The 27491-nt window shown below is 45.9% G+C and overlaps 1 pseudogene; it reads right to left on the bottom strand.

The window, feature by feature from the left end:
- Nucleotides 1-27491, bottom strand: part of LOC110495963 — a 126654-nt pseudogene that overhangs the window by 87815 nt on the left and 11348 nt on the right.

The raw sequence follows: 27491 nt of genomic DNA on the forward strand, positions 1-27491 counted from the left end.
CCAGTGAATAAGAGTGTGCCACTCTTCCATTGACTTCAGTCGGAATCTTCCTCATGCTCTCATGAGAGACCACAGGAAGTAATCAAATCGCTTATTTGGTCTATCGATTTTCAAGCTTATCTGGCGGCAGCATGCACTGGCTCGCATGGAAGTAGTGTCAGTTTCTGAACGGCTATTGCACAGAATCAATGCACTATACACACACTCTACCTGATGCACTGTACAAGAACTCTACCTATTTCATATTGAAATCATAACGGACATCTTCCCATTGGCTTACATTGTGCTTCATCAGTGAGAGGACAATAGCGCCACTGAGACTCACTGTTTGGTTGAGGGTTCGTAAATAGCGTAACTACATGAATCCCTCATGCTGATGACAGGCATGTTATCGAACAGTCTCCACCGCCACAGAGGAACAGGCGGAAAAGCACCCTCTGGGCCCCGGTCAAAAGTAGCGCGCTATGTAGGGAATAGGACACCATTTGGGAAGCACCGAGACAGATAGGAAGGGCTGGTGGCAGAGTGAGATGTACCGCAGATAAGATATGACTCTCCTTTGAGAGCGATGTGTGGTGGGATCTACAGCTGTCACACACACACACACACACAAATAAATGGATAGACACAAAATCACCCACACCCAGTCTCTCTCGAACTCTGTGGGCGTGTGGCTATGGGCTTTGCATCATCGCCACATTATACGTAATGAGCAGTGGTGGCGTTGCACGCTCACCGTCTCTATGTGATATCTCTTTTCATTAGGCCATCATCCTCATTTCAAAGGGGATTTTCATTGTGTGCGTTCGGTAGCACAGTGTGTGAGTTAGGCTTTGGGGGGGTGTCCGTTGTGCTTTTGTTCCTGCGTGAAGTCACACACGTTCCCAATGGTATCATTAGCCGGCAAACCACAGCTCTTTACATGTATTACTGTCACACACACATCTTAGTCTGTCAGAGCGGCTCTCACACACACACGGTACTGCTCCATCCACCCATCTGTCTCATGGGGCTTTGACAGCCAGGCAGAGCCATCAAAGAAGCCAGAGAGGAGCTCACATCCTAATCCGCAGAACAATAAGAACCTGCTGGTCAACACAATGAGGCTATGGAGGAACACCCCACCAAACGCACACTGTGTCCCCCAACACCCGCTCCTCGGAGTTGAGCGAGAGAGAGAGGTGGGGGTCCTGGCGCTACCCTCAAGGCTTTGGTCTTTCATCTTGGGGTCTCGTGGTCTGATAAGATTAGACCTGGTGTGCGTGTGGATTGCTGAGTGAACATAGGCTGAGGCCTACCGAGACATGCAGTGAGAACTGCACTGGCAGTTATACAATTTTCCTACAGGCTCTGAGGGAGCACAAACACAATGTATTTTTCTGCCGATTTGGAAGGATGTGGGGTGGGGATATCTTGCAACCACATACACAATTTTCCATGCCAATTTCCTAAGACCGCACCACTTGGTGTGGCCAAGGAGACACTGACGAGAGGACACAAAAGGGGCGGGTCATTGGTCACACCCATTTAATCCCATAACCCCCTGCTGTCTCATCTCATTCTCCACCCTGTCCCTCCATTATACCCTACCATCAGACATTAACACCGTAATAGTTCATTTTTTCTAGTCTTTCTTCTTCCACTAATAGCTACCGCGTCACGGTTCACAATGCTTCTGAATGGCTGTTGTGATTAACCAAGATACAGCTGTTCACTAGGGCTGGGATTCAAACTTTTTTTTTTTTTTACTCGGGGGGGCCCCCCCTCCCAGCATTGGGGAACATCCCGCGCCACCCGTGCGCACGTGTCACAAAAACATTTTTTTTTAGCTGACATGATCTAGTTAATCTGGACATGTCTGATAAGTTATAAAATAGCTCTCCAAGGTATATAATGACTAACGTGACAAGAGGAAGTGATGATACACTACCCAATTTCCAACTTTCAAGAGGAAGTTTAAAGCAAGACCGAGTTCGCCCCTACGGTTTGGGAACCGCTGCACTTGAGAACATCACAAACATTTATTAACTGAGAATGAGAACAAAGCAGTAACAAAAACCTAAATAATTGGTAGTAGTGCAAAAAACAACTAAGTATGGCAGTCTGTCTGTATTATATTGTCATGAGTCCGCTTTTCTGTCATATTGCTATAGCCACTTACATACTGCTCTTCCTTTTCTGACCGTGGAATTCTGAAGTCATATACTCATAGAAAGAGGATAGTGCAGTAAACTACACAGTAGTAGAAAACGTGATCATCCCTAAGGGGAAATTGGTTTTTCCAAATTTCTTTGGCTTCTTTAGATGAGACTCAGTAAGTCACTTGACTGTGTGTGTTAGGGGTCGGTATGGGGGATAAGGGACGATACCCAGCGGAGAGAGAGAAAGAATAAGGCCAGAGAGAGAATGAGACAAAGATGGAAACAAATCATTCCAAAGAGAGATGGACAGGTATGTAAACATCAGGGAAAGAGAGGACAGGAGTGCTAGCCAGTAGAAAGGAATCACCACACCACCACCACCACAGTGAAACAGACAGACAGCATGCAAGAGGAAGACTTTTTATTGAACCAAGGACTATTGTGAGATTAAAACCATAACATTGAGTGACTAGTCTGGTGACAAATGAACAACACAAGAATAATGAAAATAAATAAGTTAGCAAATACAAGGAACAGAATAGGTTTAACAAGCATTTCAGGGATAATGGTAATATTACCAGATTGTCAATAGCATTGCAGACAAAGATTTGAAGACAGTGAAACAACAGTGCCCATTTTTGTGAGTTACAACTTTTGTCTACAAAATTAGTGGTAACTTTTTAATAATGATAATTAATACGCAATTCATTATTTATAAGTAGTGCACAGACATTGTTTTTCTCCTGAGTTTTAGTCACAGTGGGTTTCTGGTTAACAGTCATTGCCTGTATGAAGGTGGTCATTGTGGAAAGAGGGAACAGTTTGGGCAGGGGAAAGAGTTAATGCTGCACACACACACACACCTCACATACATACACACGTATCAGTAAATGCACACACACACACACACACACACACACACACATATATATATATATATATATATATATATATATATATAAATATCTGCACAAAGATGTGTGTGTTCTCTCAAAGTCCTCCCGAGAGCCTGCGGTGGTGATGTCGCATCAGGTCCTGGTTGTGTGTGTAGTTGGATCCCTGTGTGTCTCTGTTTCTGTCTAAGTGGTTGTGCGTTTTGTCGTGTCTGTGTAAGTCACCGTACATTGCCCCTGTCAGCACCCTTATGCTCTCTGCATAGGCATGTGTGTTGCTGATGTGCATGTTGTCTAGTGAGTGGCTACGTGTGTGACTGTGTGTGTTGTCATGCGTTTGACTGTGTGTGTAACGGTTTGTGTGGCTGTGTGTATAATGGCGTATTTTGTCAGTTGTTCGGCTGCGTGGGTTGTTGTGTGTGCGGCTGTGTATGTGGTTGGGTGTGTGCCGGCATGGGTGCCTGCATAGGTTGTCAGGAGTGTGACTGCGTAAGTTGTCAGGTGGGTGGCTGCGTGTGCGGCTGTGTATGTTGTCGTATGTTTGGCTTCTTGAGTGAATGCATAGGTTGTCGGGTGTGTGGCTGCGTATAGGTCTGAGTAAATTGTTAGGACTGTGACTGCGTGTGTATGTTGTCAGGTGTGTGACTGCATGTGCATTCCTGTGTGTATCTGTAGACATTGCCGTCTACTGACCTAGAACTGTGTGCATTTCCATTGCCTGTTGTGTGGCTGTGTGGCACATTGCTGAGTGTGTGTGTCTGCGTGTTGTCATCCGTGTAGCTGTGTGTGATCTCCTGTGTGTATACCTGCGTCAGGCCTTTATAGTATCTGTGTGTGTTGCTCTGTACCTTGCTGTGTGATCCTTGCATGTGTTTGTGTATGATACAGAGTGTTGGACTACGCAAGTTCCCTTGCGTTGTGTACCTGTGTATATCACTAAGCGTATAGCTTTGCGCTGACCCCTGCATATATCTGTGCCTGTATCGCAGACCCCTTGGGTCATAGGCTCGTCGGCGAAGTAGTGAACCGTGGTGATCGTTGTCCCGTTTGTAGAGTACCTGTGCGTTGGCGCTGTGGGCGGAGCCAGATGAGGGGGCGGCGCGGAGGAGCACCAATTGGATGGTGCCACGGGCATTGCCCTCCCAGGACATGGAGTGGCGTAGGGTCTCCATGGCGACGTGGTTGGAGAGGTCCAACAGCTCCTCGCCGTTCACTGCAATCAGCTGGTCGTTGAGAGGAGAGGGGAGTCGGTAGGAAATAGTAGAGGTGGGGGAGAGCAGTGAGAGAGAAAGAGAGGGGTAGGAACAATGATAGAGTGAAAGAGGCATGGAGAAATTAAGGAGAGAGAAACAAGGAGGTGGAGAGAGAGGGAGATCATTTGTATGTAGTAGCTACTGTTCTAGAGACCAAGACACACTTTTTATATATATATATATATATATATATATATATATATATATATATATATATATATATATATATATATATATATATATATATATATATATATATATATATATATATATATGTGTATGTATGTATGTATGTATGTATGTATGTGTGTGTGTGTGTGTGTGGAGTGAGTGAGAGACCGACATACAGAGACATGGCCAAAGGTACTAAAGACTCCCCAGTGCCACCAGCCCCATCAAGCCATTAGTCACCACTGACCTCTGACCTCAGTCATTAAGCAGCCCGCGCCGGGCCCTGACCTCTCACACCACCAATAACCTTCTGATCCTATCAGATCACACACAATTTCAAAGACATGCAAGCAAGCACACACACCAAGTAACACGTACAGGCAAGCAGAAGCCCACACACACACACAATCACACATACGTGTGTGAGCAAGCGCACACACACACCTTTAGACACGCACAAACAGGAAGTCAGACACAAACACACACACACGTTTGTTTCCCTATCCTTGTGGGGACCAAACAATTGATTCCCATTTAAAATCCGATTTTTCCTGGCCTCGCATCCAGGCTCTGTCGTAACCGGCCGCGACCGGGAGGTCCGTGGGGCGACGCACAATTGGCCTAGCGTCGTCCGGGTTAGGGAGGGTTTGGCTGGTAGGGATGTACTTGTCTCATCGCGCACCAGAGACTCCTGTGGCGGGCCGGGCGCAGTGCGCGCTAACCAAGGTTGCTAGGTGCACTGTGCTTCCTCCGACACATTGGTGCGGCTGGCTTCCGGGTTGGATGCGCGCTGTTTTAAGAAGCAGTGCAGCTTGGTTGGGTTGTGTATCGGAGGACGCATTACTTTCAACCTTCATCTCTCCCGAGCCCGTACTGGAGTTGAAGCGATGAAACAAGATAGTAGATACTAAACAATTGGATACCACGAAATTGGGAAGAAAAAGGGGTAATTTTTTATTCATTTTTTTACTTTAAAAACCCCCAATTTTTCCTAACCCTTAAATCTAACCATAACCCTAACCTTAACACCAAACCTAACTAGAGGTCAACCGATTATGATTTTTCAGTGCCGATACCGATATCGATTATTGGAGGACCAAAAAAAGCAGATTTTTAAAATGTATTTGTAATAATGACAATTACAACAATACTGAATGAACACTTATTTTAACTTAATATAATATATCAATAAAATCAATTTAGCCTCAAATAAATAATGAAACATGTTCAATTTGGTTTAAATAATGCAAAAACAAAAGTTCAATATGTGCCATGTAGGAAAGCTAACGTTTAAGTTCCTTGCTCAGAACATGAGAACATATGAAAGCTGGTGGTTCCTTTTAACATGAGTCTTCAATATTCCCAGGTAAGAAGTTTTAGGTTGTAGTTATTACAGGAATTATAGGACTATATATATCATTAACCTTTGACCATTGGATGTTCTTATAGGCACTTTAGTATTGCCAGTGTAACAGTATAGCTTCCGTCCCTCTCCTCGCCCCTACCTGGGCTCGAACCAGAAACACGTCGACAACAGCCACCCTCGAAGCAGCGTTACCCATGCAGAGCAAGGTAAACAACCCCTCCAAGGCTCAGAGCGAGTGACGTTTGAAACGCTATTAGCGTGCGCTAACTAGCTAGCCATTTCACTTCGGTTACACCAGCCTCAACTCGGGAGTTGATAGGCTTGAAGTCATAAACAGCGCAATGCTTGACGCACAATGAAGAGCTACAGGCAAAACGCACGAAAGTGCTGTTTGAATGAATGTTTACACGCCTGCTTCTGTCCTGTCCTGTTCTGTCCTTGCAGGACACGCTAGATAATTTCTAGTAATATCATCAACCATGTGTAGTTAACTAATGATTATGATTGATTGATTGTTTTTATAAGATAAGTTTAATGCTAGCTAGCAACTTACCTTGGCTTACTGCATTCGCGTAACAGGCAGTCAGTCGCCTTGTGGAGTGCACAAGGACTAGTTAACTACAACTTGCAAGATTGGATCCCCCGAGCTGCCAAGGTGAAAATCTGTCATTCTGCCCCTGAACGAGGCAGTTAACCCACCATTCCTAGGCCATCATTGAGAATAAGAATGTGTTCTTAACTGACTTGCCTAATTAAATAAAGATTGAATTAAGGTGTAAATATATATAAATAAATACATTTAAAAAATCTGCAAAATCGGTGTCCAAAAAATATCTAAAAACTTGAAAATCGGCCCTATTTAAATCGGCCATTCCGATTAATCGGTTGACCTCTAAACCTAACCTCAATTCTAACCCTAAAGTTAAATAAATTCAAAAATGTACCTAACCCGAACCCTCTTTCCTTGTGGGGACCAGCAAAATGTCTCAACTTCTGGTCCTCACAAGGAAACTGACTTCCACATGACTTCTAGTCCCCACAAGGATAGTAACCCCCCCCCCCCCCCCCCCCCCCCCCCCCCCCCCCCACACACACACACACACAAACAAACAAAAACACACAAACACTGTCAGAATTGGGTTAGGTCCCAGTTTCAGTGTGAGGCTGTGGCTTCTCCTCCCCTGGCTGCCTGTAGGGAGACAGCCAGAGAGAGAGACACTGGGGACAGACGGATTGTCTCAGCCCTCCCTGCACACGCTCATTAGCTAGCCTCTTTAGAGTTTTCAATTAGCATTCACACATACACACACACACACAGCGCAGGGAGGGAACCTGCGACAACGGGCAACACGCACATGCAACACACAAGAAGAGAGAGACACGCGCACATGCACACCTCAGCCCCCCAAACATACGCACTTTCAATTTATGCTAAAATATCTCATCAACTTTCTCTCGCTCCAAGTTTGCCTTTTTTAAATCTCTCTCAATCTACTTTCTTCCCTGTTTCTTGTTTTTGAAAAACTAAAACATTTTGAGAAGGCAACCAGAAGAGGAGATGGAAGATCTCTTTTCAGGGTTTTTCTTTATGTTTACTATTTTCTACATTGTAGAATAATGGTGAAGATATCAAAACTAGGAAATAACACATATGGAATCACGTAGTAACCAGAAAAGTGTGAAACAAATCCAAATATATTTTATATTTGAGATTCTTCAAAGTAGCTACCCTTTGCCTTGATGACAGCTTTGCACAGTCTTGGAATTCTCTCAACCAGCTTCATGAGGTAGGAATTATAGGAATGCATTTTAATTAAAAGGTGGGGCTTGTTAAAAGTTCATTTGTGGAAATGATTTCCTTCTTAATGCGTTTGAGACACTCAGTTGTGTTGTGACAAGGTAGGGCTGGTATACAGAAGATGGCCCTATTTGGTAAAAGACCAGGTCCATATTACGGCAAGAACAGCTCAAATAAGCAAAGAGAAACGACAGTCCATCATTATTTTAAGACATGAAGGTCAGTCAATTTGGAAAATGTCGAAAAACAGTGCAGACGCAAAAACCATCAAGCCCTATGATGAAACTGGCTCTCATGAGGACTGCCATAGGAAAGGAAGACCCAGAGTGATCAGCCCCCTCTTGTTCACCCATGACTGCGTGGCAAGCATGCCTCCAACTCAATCATCAAGTATGCAGACTACAGTGGTAGGCTTGATTAGCAACAGCAATGAGACAGCCTATAGGGAGGAGGTGAGGGCTCTGGGAGTGTGGTGCCAGGAAAATAACCTCTCACTCAACGTGAGTGGGTTGTCTATGTTAGTTTGTCTATGATTTTCTATTTCTGTGTTTGGCCTGGTATGGTTCTCAATCAGAGGCAGCTGTCAATCGTTGTCCCTGATAGAGTACCATATTTAGGTAGCCTGTTTTCCATTGTGTTTTGTGGGTGGTTGTCTCCTGTTTAGTGTTTTTGTTTCACCGTTCAGGACTGTTTGTCGTGTTTGTTGTTTTGTCTAGTGTTGCATATTTCATTAAATAATATGAACACTTACCATTCTGCACCTTGGTCCTCCTCTCCTTCCCCAGACGACAAGCGTTACAGATGTACGTGTATTTTGGGTATGTTGTTTAACTGTTAGATATTACTTGTTAGATATTACTACACTGTCAGAGGTAGAAGCACAAGCGTTTCGCTACACCCGCAATAATATCTGCTAAACACGTGTATGTGACCAATAAAATTGTCTTTGATTTGCAGAGGATACATTCATTTGAGTTAACTGCACCTCAGATTACAGCCAAAATAAATGCTTGACAGAGTTCAAGTAACAGACACATCAACATCAACTGTTCAGAGGAGACTACGTGAATCAGGCCTTTATGGTCAAATTGCTGCAAAGAAACCATTACTAATAATATCAATAATAAGAAGAGACTTGCTTGGGCCAAGAAACACGAGCAATGGACATTAGATCACTGGAAATCTGTCCTTTGGTCTGATGAGTCCAAATGTTTGATTTATGGTTCCAACTGCCGTGTCTGAGACGCAGAGAAGGTAAACAGATGATCTCGGCTTGTGCGGTTCCCACCGTGAAGCATGGAGGAAGTGGTGTGATGGTGTGGGGTGCTTTGCTGGTGACATTGTCAGTGATTTATTTAGAATTCAAGGCACACTTAACCAGCATGGCTACGACAGCATTCTGCAGGGATACGCCATCCCATCTGGTTTACTCCTAGAGGGACTATCCTTTGTTTTTCAACAGGACAATGACCCAACACACCTCCAGGCTGTGTAAGGGCTATTTGACCAAGGAGAGTGATGGAGTGCTGCATCAGATGACCTGGCCTCCACAAACACCCGAAATCAACCCAAATGAGATGGTTTTGGATGAGTTGGACCACAGAGTGAAGGAAAAGCAGCCAACAAGTGCTGAGCATTTGTGGGAACTCCTTCAAAATTGTTGGATAACCATTCCTCATGAAGCTGGTTGAGAGAATTCCAAGAGTGTGCAAAACTGTCATCAAGGAGAATGGTGGCTACTTTGAAGAATCTCAAATATATAATATATTTTGATTTGTTTAACACTTTTTAGGTTACTACATGATTCCATATGTGTTATTTCATAGTTCATAGTTCATAGATGTCTTCACTACTATTATACAATGTAGAAAATAGTTAAAAAAAAGAAGAAAAACACTTGACTGAGTAGGTGTGTCCAAACTTTTGACTGGTAGTGTAGGTAAATTGCAGTTGGTCCAGAACAAAGCAGCGCGTATCGCCCCTAGATGTACACGGAGGGCCAGTGTCACTAACATGCATGTCAATCTCTCCTGGCTCAAAGTTAAGGAGAGATTGACAGCATCAATATTGGTCTTTGTGCGAGGTACTGATGTGTTGAAGGTCGCGAACTGTCTCTTCAAGCAGTTGGCACACAGTTCAGACACTCATCGGTACAACACAAGACACGCATCCAGAGGTCTCTTCACAGTCCCCAGGTCCAGAACAGAGGCTTGGAAAAAACACAGTATTAAATCGAGCCGTGAAGACATGGAACTCTCAGCCACACCAGATATCTCAAGCTAGCAATAAAACCAGGGTTTAAAAAAACATCTAAAATAATACATTACTGCACAAAAGGGGACTGTGAAGAGACACATCCATTTTATATATCTTGTATTGTAATTTGCACTGTATTACGCATTAGACCTAGATATAGTATGTACTGAGATGTAGACTGTGTGAGACGTTTTAAATTGATGTAGTTCAGTCCTTGACTAACAATGTTCTGTACTATGTATTATGTCATGCTTCATGTGGACAGAAAGAGTAGCTGCTGCTTTTGCAGCGGCTAATGGGGATCCTAATGAATACCATATACCTCTGAGAGAAGAGTTTATAAGTCCAGTTTGAGGCTTCCATCGAAGTACTGATGTACTAGTATTGCTCAAGTACCTCATCTCCCTGTTCCCAGTGCAAGCCTTATCTACACAGGGACACAACACCTGCCCTACTGCTTTCATCTGATCTGTGGAAAGAGATGGGAACCAGGGGAGTTCAGAGTGTATCTATCAACTCCAAGTGTCACTACAGTGATGAAGTGTGGCCCTCAGTGGAAGATTCTAGAAAGGGCCCTCAATCCGATCCACCCGAAAAGAGAAAAGTCTAAGAAAAGTCTGAGCACACTGCCAGAGGGCCGAGGTCAATGGGGTCACCAGGGGTCAGAGGAACTGAAACAGATGTGGGCTTCAGACTGGACAGGACTGCTGAGTATCGGGGTTTACAGACTAAAGAGAAACAGATGGGACAGAGAGAGCCGGAAGATAGAAGGAAAGAGACAGTAGAAAGGGAAACAAGGTGGAGAGAGAGACAGAAAGAGAGCAGGCTGAGCGAGAATTGGAAAGAGGAAAAGAGAGACAACAGAGAAAGGAAACATTGAGATAGAAAAAAGACCGAAGCAAAACAGCACCATTCATTCCTGCTTCTGTACCTTGAAGGCGGCCCCTCCGCGAATGATGGACTTGATGAAGATGCCCAGGTCCTCGTCCTTCTCCCGGGACTTGTTGCCCTTGAGGCTGATGCCCAGGCCGGCCGAGCCAGTGTCGTTCAAGAGCACCTCGAACATCAGCTGCTCCCGCCCATCCTCCAGCACCATGGGGCTAGCCTCCTCCCGTTTCTGAAAGAGGGAAAGAGAAGAATGAAGAAGAGGACAGAGAGAGATTGTTTTGATATTGAAACAAGCATAGGGCAGTTAATGAAAATTTAAAAAAAATACAACGCTGAGTGAAATAGACACAGAAAATGAAACATCTCGTCCATATGAGAACTCATCGAATGAGGATGACAGGGAGAGGGAGCGGGAAAAGAGGACGAAAGAAAAAGGTAACAGAGAAGGTGAAAGAAAAAAGGTGAAAAAGGTCAAACACAAAAGAAGAGGGATATTTGCATTATGGATCCAAGATGGTGGAAAACGGGTGAGGGGAGGAAGAATAAATAAAAAGAGGAAGAGGATGATGGGAAGTGAGAAGGAGCAGGTGGTGAGAAAGAGAGAACGAGGGAGGAGACGGCAGGCAGAGAGGTAATTCCATTTGAACATGAAAGGCAGACAGAGAGCGTGCCATTTCAAAAGGAAGCACAATAACCTTTTTATACATCCTTCTAGAGAGCGATGGAGGGAGGGCGACAGGGGGATCATTTAAAAGTAATAACCCATCCCTGGAGATATCCACTCTCCCATTCACTCTCTCAGTCTCTCTCCCATTCACTCTCTCAGTCTTTCTCCCATTCACTCTCTCAGTCTCTCTCCCCCTCTTTTCTCTCTCCTCCTTCATCCCACTCTTAACGTGAACAAAATGACCCGGTGGTTCCGGGAGCGAGAATTGGCTACCAAATGAAAGAAAGAGAGAGAGAGAGGGGGAGAGAGAAGACAAAGAAATGGCAACAAAAGAAAAGAAAAATGTCTGTCATTATGACAGAGTGGTGAGAGAGAAAGTGGTGCTAGGGTTTTGTCACCAGGGAAACGGGCCTGTAAAGAGGTGCTTTGAGGCTCTTTCACATAGCCGGCCTATTTTCCTGTGAGGAGGACAGCGACCAACGCAGGTGGGGAAAAATACTGTGTGTACTGTATATGTTTACATTTGTTAACAATAATGGTGTGTGTTACGCCACATTAGTCCAAACTAAGAGACACCGAGTGTGTATGTGAAGTGTCTGTGATTTTATTTTTTCACAGCTGCCCAATATAAAATCCAAAAGCTCATTGAGCTGCTTTCCTTCATACCTTATCTGTTATTGGAAGCAGATTTATTTTGAACCTCCCAGGTTGCCATATAATATGGCCAGCGGTCTAGCGACAGAGGCAGGAAAGAACGGCTCAGTGTAGCTTTACAGGTTTCTCACTATAATCCCACTGGTGTTGGGTGACATTCACCTGAGTCCTGAGGAGGCCCTTGTTTAGCCAACAGAACACCCCCACTGTTCTCTACCCCTTGATCCTCGGCAGGGGAAGACCTAACAGCCTCTTTACCTGGGTAGAGCCCCTTAGGAAAATGGGCAGTCTAGTCTGGGGCCTCACTCTCATGGAGCTCCATCACCATCACCTCGAGCTATTGTGGAAACTCCGTTGTACACGGAGTAGTAAAGATGGGAAGCTTTCATTCGGAACGAGGCTCCATTTATTCTTTATTCAATGGAGTCAGTGAGAAGACTGACGCAAGGATCCAGCAATCCAGCTCAGACTAGACACTTTGACAGCTGACGTGACAGACAGACAGGTCTCGTTGGGCATCTCTATCCCTGACACACATCCATAAGGGAGAGAAGGAGAAGAGGAGAGGTGGAATCTGAAGAGACGTAACAGCTGCAGGATATTCCATTGTCAGTGTGAGGGGAGAGATATTCCAGCAGCACTTTGTAACTAAAGTTATTTAAACTTTTTTATGAATGTCTTTGGTTTGATCTGTTGATGCAAAGAGCTGTCTTTTTGGGTCACTGTGTGGCAGGCTAACACACACACACACACACACACACACACACACACACACACAAGATATGTCCACCGTTCTTAAGGGACTAAATCACATTTAAACAGCCAACTAAATCTCCCGGTGTAAAACACACACCCCTGGTGGTCCCCCCCCCCCCCCCCACCCACCCCCACACACACAGAGCAAAACCCTTCCATTCCTGAGCCCTGTGGCTCCACTGGCGCACAACACGCCTCATTGTCTCTCCTCAAGTGCTTGTTAACAGGCTTTAAGAGGGGAGACCACCCTTGATCAGAGGAACGAGGAAGACAAAAGGAACCGTTCTACCCATGGGGAAGAAGAAGAGGTGGGGGTGTAAGGAGACCGATTAATACACACTCCTGTCAGCCGGGCTTCTGAAAAGGCGCTTTTCAAAGTGGCAGATTAGCGACGAGAGCGACATTCAATTAAGATGAGATCTTTCTCGCTACTGCTCGATCGGAGAGAAATTAAGTCTGCCAATTATTGGAAGTAATGTTGAGTTCTTATGTTCTCTGTACCTGTGCCTCAGTAGGGGGAGGAGGGGAAGCCAAATTGCTGATGGTTGGGATCATTTGTGTGTGTGTGTGTTTGTGACCTTGAGTGGTTAGCTACCATGGTTCCAGGACACAACCATCCAAGAATGAGAAAAGAAGTGCAGAGGAGTGGAGAAGGGAGAGGAAGCAGCTCTATGCGTGATGGGCATGCCGACAGCTCTATGCGTGATGGGCATGCCGACAGCTCTATGCGTGATGGGCATGCCGACAGCTCTATGCGTGATGGGCATGCCGACAGCTCTATGCGTGATGGGCATGCCGACAGCTCTATGCGTGATGGGCATGCCGACAGCTCTATGCGTGATGGGCATGCAGACAGCTCTATGAGTGATGGGCATGCAGACAGCTCTATGCGTGATGGGCATGCAGACAGCTCTATGCGTGATGGGCATGCAGACAGCTCTATGCGTGATGGGCATGCAGACGTGTAGGTGACCACCACGCTGAGCTTGTCCGAAGACGGACAGAAAGACAAAAGGAGGTTTCGACCAACGCACCTCACTTTTAAAGGCGAGTCGAGACTGATTGAGATCTACAAACCACCTTGCATCACAAATTCAATCCGAAGGACAAACTAAACACTGACAATCAAGTCCAGATCAGGTTTTATCAGCAAGTTATTCTTGAAAGGCGAGGATCACACCTCAATACAATACTAAGAACAGGCCCGGGACACGGTCACCTATTCTTATTGTCTAAGTAACCGGAGTCACGTTCTGCGCATGTGCAAATTGAACTTGAAGCTATCATTTCGCTTCTAAACAAGGGCCTCAGCTCATCTGATGGACAGCACAGTTTGTGACTTGTATGAATATTTCCAAACAATATTAATAAGCATGTGGCAGTAATTTAGATGGCAGTATACTCTGAGCGTATAAAACATTAAGAACCCTTCCCCCCCTTTTCCCCCTCATAAGGGCCTCAATTCGTCAGGGCATGGACTCTTCAAGGTGTCGAAAGCATTCCACAGGGACGCTTTCCTAGCCACCGTGCTTAGTTTTTCCTAGCCACCGGGCTTCAACATCTGCATTGCTTGCTGTTTGGGGTTTTAGGCTGGGTTTCTGTATAGAACTTGGTGACATCGGCTGATTTAAAAGGGCTTTAAAAATCAATTTGATTGATTGATTGACTCCAATGCTTCTCACAGTTGTGTCAAGTTGGCTGAATGTCCTTTGGGTACATAGACCATTCTTGATACACACAGGAAACTGTGGAGCATGAAAAACCCACCAGCATTGCAGTTCTTGGCCCACTCAAACCAGTGCGCCTGGCACCTACAGCCATACCCCGTTCAAAGGCACTTTGTGCGGAGTCAGAAGACTATTATTAGCTTAGGGGTTAGGTTTAGGTTTACAAATAGGGTTACAATAAGGGTTAGGTTGAGGAGTTAGGTTGAGGAGTTAGGTTGAGGAGTTAGGTTGAGGAGTTAGGTTGAGGGAAAATAGGATTTTGAATGGAAGTACATTTTTAGGTCCCAACAAGGACAGAATAACAACGTACGTGTTACCGGCCAAATTGTCCGGGAGAAAGAAAAACAAAACTATGCAAAATAATGCTTTTTATTCATTGATGGAAATACCAATGTGCTTCAACTTCAAAGGCAAAACGACTACAGGCTAATAAATCCTCAAGCTGCTTGGAAATTAGTGTCGGGTGTGTGTGTTTCTATTTCTACTCACACATAAGACGGCAGGTCTTCATAAGGGACTTTAGCTGAAGATTGTGTTGATTGTCCTTGTTTCCAGTGTTCCCGTCGAGGGGGATTCTTTCTCCAAAACAGAGTAAATACGGCCTCAAGAATGCGACTTCTTGAGGATAAAGCATTTAGGCTGATGGGCATCGCAAGCTGCTCCAAGGAGTTGGGCAGTTTTGACTTCCCAGCAGCAGCGGTTCTGTTGTTGGGGGGGGGGGGGCTAAATAGAGGCTAAATAGATGGGTCTTTGTGTTGGGGGCTTTGTGAGCGCAGCTGCAGTATTAGGGTTGTGACTGAGGCAGAATAAGGAGAGAAGACGAGTGTTATGTACGTATGCGTTTGCTGTACAACGGACCACAATTGCATCTAAATGTGGAAGTTTAAGGTATTGGAATGAGTTGTGGTCGATTGTGTGTGTGTGTGCGCCTGCCTGCATAAGTTCTGTCTGTGAGCATTGCTAAACTTGAGTGAGGGTGAACATGTACATGAGTTTGAGGGACATGAAACGATATTTGAGGAGGAGGCCTGCAGAGAAGAGAAGGGGTTCATCTTTAAGGGAATCTAACTTCAACAGCCCAGATAAAGACAGAGTTCAAAAAGAACAAGATAAGAGGAAGTCAAGAAGCACCTTAGTGTGGATGTTGTGGAAATGTTGGGTATTTTAATGAGGGCTAATGTGAGCACTGTGTGTATGTGTGCATGCGTGCGCGTTTCCATGTGAATATGCATCGTTCACTACAAAGCGGCGGAGTTGTCCCTCCTGAATGCTTTGAAGTTGAGGAAATTGAATAATGCGAATAATCACAGGAGTAGTGAGTGGCACACAAGGACAGAGCGCTGTTTTCTGAGAGGACCAATACACACACACAGGACACGCACATGCACACACACACACAGCTATACACAGGACACGCACATGCACACACACGCTCCTATAGGGTACCACCGGGGCAGTTGACAGGCAGTTTATTTAGATAAAGGGGTCAAAACACGCCACTCGGCCAGGAGTCAGAAAGGTCTCTGGCCACAGCTAAACGGTCACTTAACACCCGTGTGTGTCGGCACGCACCACTTCCTGCGAGGCCGCAGGGACATGTGTGTGACTTCCTGTCAGCCTCTGAGTCAACAAACCCAGATAAGGGCAGGAAGAGGAATGGGGCTCTGGGTACGTGTGCTGGGGCTGGGTGTGTGTGTGTCAGTGCTTGTTTGAAGGTGATGGCATGCGTGCAGGGGGGCAAAAGGGCAGTTGAAAGAGGTTGAACGCCTTTCACTAGTAATAGAAAGACGTTTCAAGGGGTAACAACATGTATAAGACAAGGAGGGCAAAGGTAGATATTCCTGGTAACGTATCTGCATCAAAGATCATGCAGAGTCAAGAGCAATTGAAGGTGGCTAGAGAGAGATAAAGGTGTCTGTTCTCACTAGCTCTCTGGGTAGGAAGATCTCCTCTTGTCTGGCCACAACCACAGAGACACACTCCCCCTGCTTGGTGCTGCGCAGCATGGCCACCAGCTCCTCCTGAGTTCGATCCATCAGGTCTACACCGTTCACCTACACACATCACAGGAAAGGGTTCAAATATGTACAGTATATACACAAAGTGCTTCACAGTGCATATAAATACCTACACCTAAATTTTTAAAGGTTTAAGGACCACCTTCCAGAAAAAAATACAACTAGTTTATCAGCCACAGACGGCACTGTTTGGATACTTGAAAAAGTGCTTCCTTCCTCCATTCCATGAAGCAATCACTGATGATTAGAAATCAATGGACAGGTGAATGCCGTGTGGTGGAACACTTGAGTTCACCTATCGAATCATGCCGAATCAGTCATTACTTCAAGGATGGCAGGAAGGATGCACTTTTAAGGAATTCAAAGGTCAGAGGTCAAATGACTCTTTCACCTCCAGGATGCGGTCGCCAGGCTGCAGGCGGCCATCTTAGATGGCGGCGCCACGGGCAAGGATGCTCTTGATCAGGATGGGCCCCGGGCCATGGACTGTCGAGTCCCCACGGTGAAACCCAGCCCCTCGGTACCTGGAGAGGAACAATAGAGGGACAGAGAGAGGGAAAGAAAGAGAATGATGAAGAGATAGGAAAAGAGATGAAAAAACAAGAGAGATAGAAGGTGAGTGGGGGACAGAGGGATATTATCAGCTATCCTGATAACAGTCTTAGCTATACCATCTTTCTTTTCCTTGATTTGATTGAATAGGATCCCCATTAGCTGACGCTGGGGTCCGACATAACGAAAAAGAGATTACACACAAAATACTTGACAGTTTACAGACATTCACACGTAGTGTGTGCGTGCGCATCAATCAGTTACACATACATGTCAGTACATACACACAACAACAAGTGACATGGGTGAGAGGCGTTGTGTCGTGTGGCGTTGCTTTATTTGTTTTTTGAAACCTGGTTTGCTGTTCACTTGAGCTTTATAAGACGTAAGGGAGTTCCATGCACTCATGGCTCTGTATAATACTTTATGTTTCCTTGAATTTGTAGTTAATTTTACAAGCGCTTCACACCTGTTGAATATAGCCGGCGTCGGCAAACGTCGGCAAAAAAAGCGTAATTAAATTGTTGCCAGCAGCAAAGTAACAGTCACCAACGCTGTGGATAACATGAAAACTGCCTAACCAGCTCTGCTAGGGCGAGTAGAATGGTCAGAGTGGTCTCATTTGTGTCTGGAAGTAGCTAGCCAACGTTAGCTTGGGTGCTTGACGTTCTAAGGTCAGAACTCTCAAATGAACCCTACTCCTCGGCCCGAGCGTCCAGTGTGCGCTCCGAGAGCGAAACGCTCTGAATTTATGAGTGCACTCTGGCACTCCATATTGGATTTAAGAACTCACACGAATGTAAAATGTCAAACTAGAGGGCCTCCCGAGTGGCGCAGTGGTCTACATCACTGCAGTCCTAGCTGTGCCATGGGAGACCCATGAGGCAGCGCACAATAGGCCCAGCATCGTCCGGGTCAGGGGAGGGTTTGGCCGGCAGGGATGTCCTTGTCCCACCGTGCACTACTGACTCCGCACAACGACACGGTCGCCAGGTGTACAGTGTTTCCTCCGACACATTGGTGCGGCTGGCTTCCGGGTTAAGTGGGCAATGTGTCAAGAAGCTGTGCGGCTTGGTTGGGTTGTGTTTCAGAGAACGCATGTCTCTCGACCTTCGCCTCTCTCTCGACCTTCGCCTCCCTCTCTCTCTCTCTGCAACTCCGTACAGGAGTTGCAGCGACGAGACAAAATTGGATACCACGAAATTGGGGAGAAAAAGGGGTAATAAAAAAGTCTAACTAACTATTTGTTAAGCTAACTAACTAGCAAGAGGTTGCATAGCAACAGCATCAACTTCCGGTAGATAGGCCGAAGAGCTAGTACGCTCAACTGAACAGTGTGCTAAAATGAACTAATAATATATAGTATGTAGTATATACTCATTATGTAGTATACAGTACATTAGTATGGGTATTCGAACACAGCTTAGGTCTTTCTTTGCAGCACTTGATCATATGACTGGACAATAATCATGATAAGATAAAACTAGAGCCTGCAGGACTGGAGTGTGGTGTCAAAAAAGCAGAGCATTACGGACAGACCTGTCCCCATCATCACGACCCCACATCATCCCATCACGTCGCAATAAGGTCACTTGGTGTGCTAATAAATGGAGGGTGACATCTCCCCACTTGCCCTGCATCCTGTGTGGGGCTTAGTGGGTTCCTCCTGAGTAAACTGGTGATCAACTTCCACTGGTCTGCTGTGGGGCCCTCTCTGCTAGCACCATATTCCCTTTATAGTGCACACGGGTCCTGGTCAAAAGTAGTGGTACTATACATGGAATAGGGTGCTATTCGGGATGCAGCTCGCAGCCAAAAGCCAGCGGAAAAACGGTTTTCTTATGTGGATTAAGAGGAGGACTGCCTTCAATTTCACGTGTGAGCAGGCCTCACACTGCCTGATGGAGGAAGGTGAAGGGAGAGAAGGAAGGTGAGGGGAGGGAGAGAGAGGTATCCGGAGATATCATTCCCTCGCATGGCTCCTCTCCCTGTGGACTCACAGTTTGATTTCAAGAGTGCTTGTGTGTGTGTGTGTGTGTGTGTGTGTGTGTGTGTGTGTGTGTGTGTGTCCAAGCTCACATGTATATCTATTTGTGTGTTTGTGCATGCACGCCTGTGTGTGTACGTGCCTCCAAGCAATGAGTGAAAACTGCCACCTTGGTGAGCAGTGGAGAAAAGCCAAAAGAGGCATACTAAAAGATAGTGGTGAGTGATAAAATCTCATCTGGCAGCTAAGCTTCTGCCTACCTTCCATTAATGCTTCTAAACCTCCTAGCAGTCACTCACAGTGGGAGAGTAGTCTTTAAAGGGGAAATCATTAGTTGCTACATCCATTTTTTGACTTAGAAATTACTGGTATGTACCCATTGATTCTTGACGAATATAATTTATGAATGCCTCATGAGCTTAGTTCAACTGTCGTACCCCATCAGATCACAAAATATAAGCTTGTTTGCTCCCAAGTGGCACTGCGGTCTAAGGCACTGCATCTTAGTGCTAGAGGCGTCACTACAGACACCCTGCTTCAAATCCAGACTGTATCACATTTGGCTCAGTTTCGTCCGGGTTTGGCCGTCATTGTAAATAAGAATTTGTTCCTAATTGACTTGCCTAGTTGAATAAAGGTTCAATAAATAAAATATACATTTACTCAAATGTTTGTAAACAAAGTAAATGTAAAAAAATAATATTAAAACCACAATATAGCCTCAAAACATGGTTATAACTATCTAAACTATTGATTTGAGAGTGGTTACATTTCTCCAGCCCCATACCTCAGCTTTATACCGAAACAGGGGGGGGGGGGTAAATTTTTGTTTCTACAGCTGATTGACGCTTTAACCATGGAAGAGCACAACCACAATCTAAGGCTAGGTTTACACAGGCAGCCCAATTCTGATCTTTTGGCAAAATATCTGATGTGAATAATAACAGAATTGGGCTGCCTGTGTAAACGCAGCCTAAGAACTCAGTTCCCAATTTATCAGTTTTCTAGGATGATTAATTTCACTGAATCGACTGGATTGAAAACTAAACTGACCCCAACACAGCAACACATTGTACCTTTACAAAAGTACAAAAATCTGTTGTGGGGCTTAGTGGGTTCCTCCTGGTTGAATTGCTGCAAAGAAACCACTACCAAAGGACACCAATAATAAGAAGAGACTTGCTTGGGCCAAGAAACACGAGCAATGGACATAAGACCGGTGGAAATCTGTCCTTTTTTGGTTCCAACCGGTGTGTCTTTATGAGATGCGGTGTGGGTAAACAGATGATCTCCGCATGTGTATTTCCCAACGTAAAGCATGGAGGAGGTGGTGGTGTGATGGTGCTTTGCTGGTGACACTGTCTGATTTACTTAGAATTCAAGGCACACTTAACCAGCATGGCTACCACAGCATTCTGCAGCGATACGCCATCCCATCTGGTTTGGCCTTAGTGGTACTATAATTTGTTTATCAACAGGACAATGACCCAACACACCTCCAGGCTGTGTAAGGGCTATTTGACCAAGAAGGAGAGTGATGGAGTGCTGCATCAGATGACCTGGCCGCCACAATCCCCCGACCTCAACCCAATTAAGATGGAAAAGCAGCCAACAAGTGCTCAGCATATGTGGGAACTCCTTCAAGACTGTTGGAAAAGCATTCCAGGTGAAGAGAATGCCAAGAGTTTGCAAAGCTGTCATCAAGGCAACTGGTGGCAATTTGAAGAATCTCAAATATAAAATATATTTAGATTTATTTAACACTTTTTTGGTTACTACATGATTTGATAATGTGTTATTTCATCCTTTTGATGTCTTAAGTATTATTCTACAATGTAGAAAATAGTCCAAATAAAGAAAAACCCTTGAATGAGTACTGTAGGTTTTCTAAAACTTTTAACCGGTAGTGTACATCGAAATTGCCAGGCAGTATATTAACTATCTGCTATCTAACCATCTGCCCAACGTTTACTGACTTGATTAATTACATAATTCTTAGCTAAGTGGTATAGTCGTGCGATTCATTGGATATCTACTCCGATTTCAGAGCACTCTCGTGCAGAATAACTGATGAATTTACGAACTCTCAACACCCGTTGAATACGGCCGATGTCAGTAAACATCAGCAAAATAAAAAAGTTATTAAATTGTTGCCAGCAGTGGATAAATTGTCACCAATGCACTGGATAACATGAACAGCCTAACCAGCTCTGCTAGGGCAAGTAAAATGCTCAGTGAGGTGTTCTCTCATTCGTGTCTGGAAGTAGCTAGCCAACGTTAGCAAGTTAGCTTGGGTGCCTGACTGCCATTGAACGCTCGGATCAACCCTTTTCCTCGGCCAGAGCGTCCAGTGTGCGCTCTGAACTCTGACAACGCTCTGGATTTACGAATGCCCAGAGCACACTCTGGCACTCCAGATTGAATTTACGAACACACCCGAAATCGTAAAATGTTTAGCTAGTCATTTGTTAAGCTAACAAGCTAGCAAGAGGTTTCATAGCAGCAGCATCAACTTCCGGTAGACAGGCGAAGCTCTAGTACGCTCAACTGAAAGGATATACTGTAGTTCGTTTCCAGTATACTAAAATGAACTAATAGTATGTAGTATATACTCATTAAGTATGAAGTATATACCCATTAAGTATGTAGTATACAGTATGTTAGTATTGGTATTTGAACACAGCAATACCCCCTTTTCCATAGTGCTTCCATACCTTTCCTCAGGTCAATCTTCAGCTTCCGGCCTCCCTTCTGGTTGGTCAGGTTGGCCAGGTTAGGGAGCCCAGTGGGACTCTTTCCCCGGGACAGGGGGCTCTCACTGACCCCCACCGCCGTGGGGGAGGCCCCATCCCGATATCTGACCACCGGGGCTGGGGACACACTGAGGGGCATCTCCTCTGGGACGTGCCCAGTCTGGTGCTCCCATAGCAGGGTGAGAGAGGCTGGCAGATCGGGGGTCTTGGAGCGGAGGACACAGAGCTCTGGACGTCTCGGCTCCAGTTTGGGACTGATCTGCTCTGGTTTCACGGTTTCTGGTTTCACTTCTGGTTTAGCGTCCATTTTTTGGTGGATCACGAGGGGGCTCATGGCTTTGGAGACGGAGTCGTGACTGTCGGTGAAGAGCTGCCCGATGAGGCGTTTCTCGTATCGCTGCTTGTTAGCCAGCGGCAGGATCTCCAGGCGCACCAGAGGGGAACACATGGCCTGACGGAACACTTCCTGGGACCTGTGGGTGTGAGGAAGTGACATCATCAATGTCCGTCTCTGAAGGACATGACTGAAGTTTGAGAATACTGTTATATCAGACTTAATTGTACGGTTTTCCACTATGTACACCAAGCACAGAGCTTCCATTGGTATCAACACCAGTACAAACTCAAGCTTACTAAGTTCTCATTCAACACCCACATTGACTAGAGGTCACAGACTAGACCCTCAAGAGTCAATTCACTAGAGACAAGTAATCTATAGTAGTAGTCACTAGCAGCAACTGCTTATCCAGAACCAGTGTCAGACCTATTGTCAAGCCTCTTCTGGGCTATACTATCAGATCTAACAAGGTCCACCTCTTTTACTGGGCATTTCATTCAGGTAGGGGATTAGACAATCCTCCTTGATGCCCACCAATTCTTTCTCTTTTTACTGTTTGTCTATCTCTTATCTTTCTCACTCACTAGCCCCACTCCTTTTGAAGTCTAACCAAATGCTGTGATGGTCATAAATGAACCTATTCCCGACAACAGTGAAGCGAGAGAATGAGTGTTTCTCGCTTTCGTTTTCTCTCTCACACGCTTTTGTTGCTGTGGAGATGGGGTGTGAGATAAATCCAGGAATAGGGAGGATTTGTAAGAGCAGGGATTAAGAAGGGCTCCTAATAAAAGGGAAAATAAAAGGGAAACTGAGTGACAGACCGGCCTCATACTGGTAGATTTGTGATAGTGTAGGGCAGGCTTGCATCCAAAATGACACAGGATGCGTCTCAAATGGCAACCTATTCCCTACATAGTGCACTACTTTTGACCAGGGACTTATGGGTAAAAAGGAGTGCACTATAAAGGGAATACAGAGACATTTGAGAATCATCCTGCGATAGCGTAGAGCCGAGGTACGTACTGGGCAAATGTCTTGTCCATTAGCTCGGTGCCGCTAATCTGAACGATGCACTCATCCTCCCGGAAAAGGCCCTCTCTCATGGAGCGACTGTTCGCCTCGATACTTTTAATGTGCAGGCCCAGGGTCCTGAGAACGGATGATAAACACAGTCTGAACACACACACACACACAAACAGCCTTCAATGCATGGGTAGAGAATGTGTAAGAGAGTGCGTGAAAGTGAGTGAGTTACAGTGAGCGAGTGAAAGTGAGTGTGTGTGCGTTCCTCACTGTCCACTCAGCAATGAGCAGTAGGGGACGACATGGATCCCCAGCGGTCCCTGTTCTCCAGAGAGCTCCCCACTATCTCGGTCAGGGGGCTGAAGAGACAAAACACAGTCAAGAGATAGAGAGTTTGTGTTTGTCAATCTCACTCACGCACAAAAATGGTAACAGGAACACAGATACCTACAAATACAAATCTCTGGGTGCAAGTTAACCTCCCTTTTCATGTAAAAAAAGTAATGACCATAGTGCTTCTAGGAAAAGAGGATTATTTTGTACATTTATTTACCTGCAAGTTTGACCAATTCCAATCCCCTTGCTTAAGGGGGTCCTGTGTCCTTTGAGATAATTTTTTATGAAGAAGGACTGAGAAGCTCAGTTCTGATGACTTTTTAAAAAGGACATTCTATTCCCAAATGAATAAAAATGTCATTATACTGACACCATCTAAAATTTAATTTCCACCTCGAGAAATTAGCCCAATAACATATTGGTAAGAATTGAGTAAAAATGCGTAAAAATTTGTGCCATTAGCAGTTTTAGTTGAGTGCCGCGGTGGTGGTGAGCATTATAGATTGATGTTCAGATGAAGGGAATTAAACGTCAGCAACAACCGTGCATGTCAGTTCAGCACACAAAGTGTAACAGTGAAAATAAAGTTTTGTATTTCGTAGAACAGACATGCTTCTGCATTAGGCTGGCATCTCCAAACCAGCCCACCCCCGAACACCCCAGAGACTTTTATTGTGGATCTACACGGATCTAAAAAAAACGACCTCTCTAGAATCCATATGATGTATATACACGTTGCAGTGACAGAACTTAAACCCTTGCAAAACAGAGACAAAAACAGAGTCACACTCTCTCCCCCCTTCCCTCGCTCCCTGAGACAGACAGTGGTTGAGTGAACAAGGTCAAGGTGAATTAACTGGCATTTACATGGGCCAGCTGCGCTTATGCAAGCGTGTGAAACCTGCCCTGTCAGGTTGTGTAAGTATGATGCTGGAGCGTGGTGGAGCGGAGAGGTGTGTGATGCTAGGTTTAGCTGCTTGCCTTTCGAACGTGATTGGTTTCAGGCCACAGGGCATGCTGCCCTTCGACCTAGAGTGTGTCCCAAATGGCACCCTTTTCTATATATAGTGCACTACTTTCGACAAGAGCCCCATGACTTTGTTCAAAAGTGGGGTATTATAGAGGGAACATGGTATCATTTGGGACGCATTCCAAGACTGTATACACACACCCTCTACTGTAACAAATCTTTTTCGCGTACACACATGCCAGGCTGCCATTAGACCCTAGTAGACAGAGGGGAAGGACTCCCACAGTGAATGTGCATAGATTTACCAACACACCACTGAGCAGGGGAATGGAGCTAATGACTAGATCTGGCTGGCCACAAATTTACACAGGTACACACTCAAATGTGCATCAAAAGACCCTGTATGCCCAGTTGAGAACCGGGATACTGCCTCTGGCAATTGAAGTATGTAGGTCCAATGCCATTGATGAAGAAAAGCAGCTATGTACAGTCTCCAATTTAGGGAAGAAGAATGAACGGGATGGAGAATGAATGGTACTTTCATTTTACTGTACTTTATATGATGATTTAAGAGTAACTAGGATGAAACGCAACAACAGAAACCATAGCAATTCTGGATTAGTGATTAAGACAAACTTGAATGGATATTTAGAAAAATAAATGTTCCTGGGTGCAAATGTTATTTCCAAAGCTTAGAAGATAAGACAAGGTTTTTATGTTTAAAAAAAAAAAACTATTTTCATTTCCCTAGGAATGCTTTCTGAACACGTCTACATTAATGTGGATGCTACCATGATTACAGATAATCCTGAAAGAATCATGAATAATTGTGTGAGAGCGTTACAGAGGCACAAAGATACCCCAACGAGATGCTAACCTCTCACCATTTCCAGTACCAGGGGAGGTGAACCTCTCACCATTACCAGTACCAGGGGAGGTGAACCTCTCACCATTACCAGTACCAGGGGAGGTGAAGCTCTCACCATTACCAGTACCAGGGGAGGTGAAGCTCTCACCATTACCAGGGGAGGTGAAGCTCTCACCATTACCAGGGGAGGTGAAGCTCTCACCATTACCAGGGGAGGTGAAGCTCTCACCATTACCAGGGGAGGTGAAGCTCTCACCATGACCAGTACCAGGGGAGGTGAAGCTCTCACCATGACCAGTACCAGGGGAGGTGAAGCTCTCACCATGACCAGTACCAGGGGAGGTGAAGCTCTCACCATTACCAGTACCAGGGGAGGTGAAGCTCTCATCATTACCAGTACCAGGGGAGGTGAAGCTCTCACCATGACCAGTGCCAGGGGAGGTGAAGCTCTCACCATTACCAGTACCAGGGGAGGTGAAGCTCTCACCGTTACCAGTACCAGGGGAGGTGAAGCTCTCACCATTACCAGTACCAGGGGAGGTGAAGCTCTCACCATTACCAGTACCAGGGGAGGTGAAGCTCTCACCGTTACCAGTACCAGGGGAGGTGAAGCTCTCACCGTTACCAGTACCAGGGGAGGTGAAGCTCTCACCATTACCAGTACCAGGGGAGGTGAAGCTCTCACCGTTACTAGTACCAGGGGAGGTGAAGCTCTCACCGTTACCAGTACCAGGGGAGGTGAAGCTCTCACCGTTACTAGTACCAGGGGAGGTGAAGCTCTCACTGCTACCAGTACCAGGGGAGGTGAAGCTCTCACCGCTACCAGTACCAGGGGAGGTGAAGCTCTCACCATTACCAGTACCAGGGGAGGTGAAGCTCTCACCATTACCAGGGGAGGTGAAGCTCTCACCGTTACCAGTACCAGGGGAGGTGAAGCTCTCACCATTACCAGTACCAGGGGAGGTGAAGCTCTCACCATTACCAGGGGAGGTGAAGCTCTCACCGTTACCAGTACCAGGGGAGGTGAAGCTCTCACCGTTACCAGTACCAGGGGAGGTGAAGCTCTCACCGTTACCAGTACCAGGGGAGGTGAAGCTCTCACCGTTACCAGTACCAGGGGAGGTGAAGCTCTCACCATTACCAGTACCAGGGGAGGTGAAGCTCTCACCGTTACTAGTACCAGGGGAGGAGAAGCTCTCACCGTTACCAGTACCAGGGGAGGGGAAGCTCTCACCGTTACTAGTACCAGGGGAGGTGAAGCTCTCACTGCTACCAGTACCAGGGGAGGTGAACCTCTAACCGTTACCAGTACCAGGGGAGGTGAACCTCTCACCGTTACCAGTACCAGGGGAGGTGAAGCTCTCACCATTACCAGTACCAGGGGAGGTGAAGCTCTCACCATTACCAGTACCAGGGGAGGTGAAGCTCTCACCGTTACCAGTACCAGGGGAGGTGAAGCTCTCACCGTTACCAGTACCAGGGGAGGTGAAGCTCTCACCGTTACCAGTACCAGGGGAGGTGAAGCTCTCACCGTTACCAGTACCAGGGGAGGTGAAGCTCTCACCGTTACCAGTACCAGGGGAGGTGAAGCTCTCACCGTTACTAGTACCAGGGGAGGTGAAGCTCTCACCGTTACCAGTACCAGGGGAGGTGAAGCTCTCACCGTTACTAGCACCAGGGGAGGTGAAGCTCTCACTGCTACCAGTACCAGGGGAGGTGAAGCTCTCACCGCTACCAGTACCAGGGGAGGTGAAGCTCTCACCATTACCAGTACCAGGGGAGGTGAAGCTCTCACCATTACCAGGGGAGGTGAAGCTCTCACCGTTACCAGTACCAGGGGAGGTGAAGCTCTCACCATTACCAGTACCAGGGGAGGTGAACCTCTCACCATTACCAGTACCAGGGGAGGTGAAGCTCTCACCATTACCAGTACCAGGGGAGGTGAAGCTCTCACCATTACCAGGGGAGGTGAAGCTCTCACCATTACCAGGGGAGGTGAAGCTCTCACCATTACCAGGGGAGGTGAAGCTCTCACCATTACCAGGGGAGGTGAAGCTCTCACCATGACCAGTACCAG

The sequence above is a fragment of the Oncorhynchus mykiss genome, chromosome 18 (genome assembly GCF_013265735.2).
Source record: "Oncorhynchus mykiss isolate Arlee chromosome 18, USDA_OmykA_1.1, whole genome shotgun sequence".
NCBI classification, from domain to species: Eukaryota; Metazoa; Chordata; class Actinopteri; order Salmoniformes; family Salmonidae; genus Oncorhynchus; species Oncorhynchus mykiss.